Here is a 7,376-nt window from a genome sequence, read left to right on the forward strand (position 1 = left end):
AATGCCCTCACTGTGGAAGAAGATGCAGAGCAAGAATAGGGCTCCGCAGCCACATACGGACCCACAAGGAAATCCATAATGGAAGACCATCTTACTCATCCAACGAGGGATCGCCTAAGTAAGTAAGTATATGTATATTGTGTAGCTTGCTGTCAACCTTTGCAGCCTGAAAGACAGTTGCATCTGTCAGGTGGGAAATTTAGGTACCGCATATGCGGGGAGGCTAATTTAACTAATATACAACGCCATAAAAATCTCCAGCAAGCATGCAAAGAATGAGGAAGTAGGTTCTTGTGGGTTTTTTCGGGCTATAGAGCCATGTTCTAGAGGCATTTCTCCTGACGTTTCGCCTGCATCTATGGCAGGCATCCTCAGAGGTAGTGAGGGTGCTTGCCATAGATATAGGTGAAACGTCAGGAGAAATGCCTCTAGAACATGGCTCTATAGCCCGAAAAAACCCACAAGAACCTAGTGATTCCAGCCATGAAAGCCTTCGACAATACAATGAGGAAGTACTTCATCAGTGTCACAAATGGATGGTGATACTCAATATCCCCGGATGTCAACCCTGGTGGAGTTTGGGGAAAATAGTCCTTGACATTTGAGACATTTGTAGTTGCTGGGATTTATAGTTCACATACAATCAAGGAGCATTCTGAACCCCACCAACAATGGAATTGGGCCAAACTTGGCACACAGTTCTCCCATGACCAACAGAAAATACTGGAAGGGTTTGGTGCGCAGTGTCCTTTGGTTTCGGAGTTGTAGTTCACCTACATCAAGAGGTCACTGTGGACTCAAACAATGATGGATCTGGACCAAACTCTACACGAATACTCAATATGCCCAGATGTGGATACTGGTGGAGTTTGGGAAAAATAGTCCTTGACATTTGTGAGTTGTAGTTGCTGGGATTTATAGTTCACCTGCAATCACAGAGCATTCTGAACCCCACCAACGATAAAATTGAACTAAACTTGGCATACAGAACTCCCCTGACCAACAGAAAACACTAGAAGGGTTTGGTGGGCACTGACCCCCATGACCACCAGAGTGGGCCACAGCAACGCATGGCAGGGGATGGCTAGAGTTAGAATAAAAGTGTGTGCGTGATATACACACACATATACACACATGTGTGTCTGGTCAAATTTAAGGCTAGGACCTTGGATATAGCAGGTCCGTGCCTGGCAAGTGTTATGCTAAAAGCATGAAGATTGCATTTTATTTCAGTACCCTTTGAGAAACTATACATCATTGGGATAGGGGTGCTATGTTCAACGACATATAGATATAATATTTTTTAAAGGAGTTGACATGGCGGAAAGGTCGGCCAATGGAGGAAATGAAGGGCAATGGGACAATGGTTTCCCAGCGACGGCGGAAGCTGGAAGCAGAAACATTCCTTGGGTTGGACTGGAATTGCTCATTGACTTTGCTGGGAACATGAGCTTTCTTCTGCGGCTCTGTTATGATTGATCCCACCCATTCTCCATAGCTTCCAATGGTGGATCAATAAGTCCTATTTGGGGCCAAGATGTCACCTGGCTTCTCACTGACTGGCTGAATTCTCTTTGCAGAGGCAGGTAGGTATGTGAAATAATAATAATAATAATAATAATAATAATAATAATAATAATAACTATGTGCCATTAATGAGCAGGAAAGCGAAAGAAATGAATCCAAACTGAGGCCCCTTCTACACTGACATATAATCCAGATATAATCCTGGATTATATGAGTCTACACTGCCATATAATCCGGTTCAAAGCAAATAATCTGGATTTTATATGGCGGTGTAGAAGAGGCCTTAGATATGGAAACCCCACTTGAATGTTTATTATTATTATTATTATTATTATTATTATTATTATTATTATTTTAATAATCTTTATTCACATTTTTCATATACATATAGTTAAAAAAAGAGTACAGTCGAGATTATTATTATTATTATTGAATCTAAATTGAGATATGAAAACCCTACTTGAATAATATTAATTAATTAATTAATCTAAATTGAGATATGAAAACCCCACTTGAATAATAATAATAATAAATTAATAAATTAATCTAAATTGAGATATGAAAACCCCCCACTTGAATAATAATAATAATAATAAATTAATCTAAATTGAGATATGAAAACCCTACTTGAATAATATTAATTAATTAATTAATCTAAATTGAGATATGAAAACCCCACTTGAATAATAATAATAATAAATTAATAAATTAATCTAAATTGAGATATGAAAACCCCACTTGAATAATAATAATAATTAATTAATTAATCTAAATTGAGATATGAAAACCCCACTTGAATAATAATAATAATTAATTAATTAATTAATCTAAATTGAGATATGAAAACCCCCCACTTGAATAATAATAAATTAATTAATTAATGAATCTAAATTGAGATATGAAAACCCCACTTGAATAATAATAATAATTATTATTATTATTATTAATGAATCTAAATTGAGATATGAAAACCCCACTTGAATAATAATAATAATAATTGATTAATTAATCTAAATTGAGATATGAAAACCCCACTTGAATAATGATTATTATTATTATTAATGAATCTAAATTGAGATAAGAAAATCCCACCTGAATAATGATAATCATAATAATTAATGAATCTAAACTGAGATATGAAAACCCCACTTAATGATAATTATTATTATTAATAATGAATCTAAATTGAGATATAAAAACCCCACTTGAATGATAATAATTGTTATTAATAAATCTAAATTGAGATATAAAAACCCCACTTGAATAATCATAATAATAATTGTTATTAATGAATCTAAACTGAAATATGAAAACCCCACTTGAATAATGATGATAATAATAATTATTATTACTAATGAATCTAAATTGAGATATAAAAACCCCACTTGAATGATAATAATAGTTGTTATTAATGAATCTAAAGTGAGATCTGAAAACCCCACTTGAATAATGATAATAATAATAATTAATAAATCTAAATTGAGATATAAAAACCCCACTTGAATGATAATAATAGTTGTTATTAATGAATCTAAAGTGAGATATAAAAACCCCACTTGAATGATGATAATAATTGTTATTAATGAATCTAAATTGAGATATGAAAACCCCACTTGAATAATGATGATGATGATTATTAATAAAACTAAATTGAGATATGAAACCCCACTGGAATGATAATAATAATAATTATTATTCAAGTAATTAGTATTATCCATTATGATTTGATGGGCCTGATTGAAGCCATTGAAATCCACAAGCATGTGGACAATTTCAACAGAAAGGAAGAAACCATGAAAATGAACAAAATCCGGCTACCAGTATTAAAAAAACTCAAAAATTACAACAGCAAAACGACAGAGAGTAAACAATGAGGCACATCAAATCGCCTCCCAATAAAAGATTCCCCCAGGCACTCCCAAGCCATTAAATGCTAATCAAGGTGGTCAGCTGAAACATTCACACCTAGCTCCAGCAGACAAGAGTCCTTTGTCCCACCCTGGTCATTCCACAGATATATAAACCATTTTTCCTAGTTCCAACAGACCTCACTACCTCTGAGGATGCTTGCCATAGATGGAGGCGAAACGTCAGGAGAAAATGCCTCTAGACCATGGCCATATAGTCTGGAAAAACCGACAACAACCCAGAAGTTTTGGAAGTTTAACAAACTTTTCCCATGTTTTTGTGATAGAACTAATTAGGAAATGGCATGTATAACCCAGGACCAATATAATAAATCATATTACATAGTGTATTGAACTTTGTTTTGGATGTAGTAAATGAAAATAAAGTTGCCGTCAATGGAATCCAAAGAGAAATCAAAACCAAATGTAGATTCTGGAGAAGATGGGAAAACGAATCGGAAATCGACGGAGGACAAAAGTCCTAATGAAAATCCCCGAGAGGATGATTCCGCAAAGGAGAAATCGACGGATACGGAGCCCAAGGAAGACAAGGAAGGAGGCAACAATGGGGTAAGAGGAATTCCCCTTTAAGAGAATATATATATTTCCCCCTTTTAATTCTAAGGTTTGGAAGGTTTGAATTCATTCCAGACTTAGATCATTTACATGCAGAACATCAATATTAAATAATAATAATAATAATAATAATAATAATAATATGTTCTATTTGTGATTTTACGAAATCAGGATATATATCTCGTTTGCTGTATTTTCGTGTAGGTAAAGTAATAATAATAATAATAATAATAATAATATACCCAAAGCATATATCATGTATATTTTATAGTAATAATAACCAAAGCATAGCTCATTAGTAGTAGTAATAGTAGTAGTAGTAATGCTCAAAGCATAGATAATTTGTAATAAAAATTAATACCCAAAGCATAGATCAATTATATTAAATAATAATAATAATAATCATACGCAAAGCATAGATAATTAGTAATAAGAATTAGTACCCAAGGAATAGATCAATTACATTAAATCATCATCATCATACGCAAAGTATAGATAATTAGATAATTAGTAATAAGAATTAATACCCAAAGCGTAGATAATTAGTAATAAGAATTAATACCCAAGGCGTAGATCAATTACATTAAATAATAATCATAATAATAATCATATGCAAAGCATAGATAATTAGTAATAAGAATTAATACCCAAGGCATAGATCAGTTATATTAAATAATCATAATAATAATAATAATATGCAAAGCATAGATAATTAGTAATATGAATTAATACCCAAGGCATAGATCAATTATATTAAATAATAATCATCATCATCATACACAAAGCATAGATTATTAGTAATAAGAATTAATACCCAAGGCATAGATCAATTATCTTAATTAATAATAATCATACGCAAAGCATAGATAATTAGTAATAAGAATTAATACTCAAGGCATAGATCAATTACATTAAATAATAATAATCATCATCATCATCATACACAAAGCATAGATAATTAGTAATAAGAATGAATATCCAAGGCATAGATCAATTATATTAAATAATAATAATCATCATACCCAAAGCATAGATAATTAGTAATAAGAATGAATACCCAAGGCATAGATCAATTATATTAAATAATAATCATAATAATCATACGCAAAGCATAGATAATTAGTAATAAGAATTAATACCCAAGGCATAGATCAATTACATTAAATAATAATAATAATAATCATATGCAAAACATAGATAATTAGTAATAAGAATTAATACCCAAGGCATAGATCAATTACATTAAATAATAATAATAATAATAATCATACGCAAAGCATAGATAATTAGTAATAAGAATTAATACCCAAGGCATAGCTCAATTATATTAAATAATAATAATAATGTTCAACTTGTGATCTCGTGATATGAAATCAGCATATATATCTCGTTTGTTGTGTCATACTGTGTTTTTGTGTCAGTAAAATAATAATAATAATAATAATAATAATATACCCAAAGCATATATCATGTGTATTTTATAGTAATAATAAACAAAGAATAGCTAATGAGTAGTAGTAGTAGTAGTAGTAATACTCAAACATAGATAATTAGTAATAAGAATTAGTACCCAAGGCATAGATCAATTATATTAAATAACAATAATAATAATAATAATGTTCAACTTGTGATCTCGTGTTTTTGTGTCAGTAAAATAATAATAATAATAATAATAATACCCAAAGCCTAGATCAATTGTATTAAATAATAATACCCAAAGGCTAGATCATTATTAATTATAATAATTAATTAGTAATAATAACAAGAATATACCCAAAGGCTAGATCATTGGTATCAATAATAATAAAAATAATACCCAAAGGCTAGATAATTATTAATTATAATAATTAATTAGTAATAATAATAACAACAATATACGCAAAGCATAGATCATTGGTATCAATAATAATAATAATAATAATACCCAAAGCCTAGATCATTATTATTAAAAATAATTAATACCCAAAGCCTAGATCAATTGTATTAAATAATAATAATAATAATAATAATAAGCATATATCATTAGTAACAACAACAACAATATACCCAAACCATAGATCATTGGTATCAATAATAATAATAATAATACCCAAAGGCTAGATCATTATTAATTATAATAATTAATTAGTAATAATAATAATAACAACAACAACATACCCAAAGCATAGATCATTAGTATCAATAATAATAATAATAATACCCAAAGCCTAGATCATTATTATTAAAAAATAATTAATACCCAAAACCTATATCAGTTGTATTAAATAATAATAATAATAATGTTCAACTTGTGATCTCGTGTTTTTGTGTCAGTAAAATAATAATAATAATAATAATAATAATACTCAAAGCATAGATCATTAGTATTAAATAATATAATACCCAAAGCCTAGATCATTGGTATCAATAATAATAATAATAATAATACCCAAAGGCTAGATCATTATTAATTATAATAATTAATTAGTAATAATAATAACAAACAAGAATATACCCAAAGGCTAGATCATTGGTATCAATAATAATAACAACAATAATACTCAAAGCCTAGATCATTATTAATTATAATAATTAATTAGTAAGAATAATAATAGCAACAACATACCCAAAGCATAGATCATTGGTATCAATAATAATAATAATAATAATAATAATACCCAAAGCCTAGATCATTATTATTAATAATAATTAATACCCAAATCCTAGATCAATTGTATTAAATAATAATAATATCCAAAGCATATATTATTAATCATTTATATTAAACAAATATCTAAATATAAAGGTTTAATCTATAAAGGATATATATGATATAAAGTATATATTAAAATTAAATTAAATAGTTTGTCAAATATGTTGCCAAAAAAAGTATATATTAAAATTAAATAGTTTGCACAAGACTATTGTCAAATATATTGTCCAAAAAGATGGGCAACATCTGCCTTGCAAGCTGTGCCCTGGCCCTTTAAGTAGAGGCCATTTAAGGACACGAATGCGCATGCGGCCCAGGGATTTGGGAGAGGAAAAAAAATTAGAAGTGGGAGACACGCCTTCGCCTACGTCACGATCACATTCTACATAAGCCCCGCCCAAGCTACGCTGTTGCTTAGCAACGGAGAAAAGGCTTTCACTCCTCGGGAAGAAGAGGGGAGAAAGGGAAGAGAAAGGGGAGGAGCTTCTTCTTCCCTCAGCCCCGCCTTTGCTCCTGAGTTCTGGCGTTCTGATTGGCTAGCTGGTCCCCCCCTTGCTTCTCTCTCCAACAACCGACGCGCATCCAGACGCTTCCAGAATCGGCCGTGACGTCATGGCGGCGTACGTCACGGCGGCGCCTATAAAAGGGCCAGAGCTTCCGGGCTCTGTGCCAGT

Source organism: Anolis sagrei, chromosome 9 (assembly GCF_037176765.1).
Source record: "Anolis sagrei isolate rAnoSag1 chromosome 9, rAnoSag1.mat, whole genome shotgun sequence".
NCBI classification, from domain to species: domain Eukaryota; kingdom Metazoa; phylum Chordata; class Lepidosauria; order Squamata; family Dactyloidae; genus Anolis; species Anolis sagrei.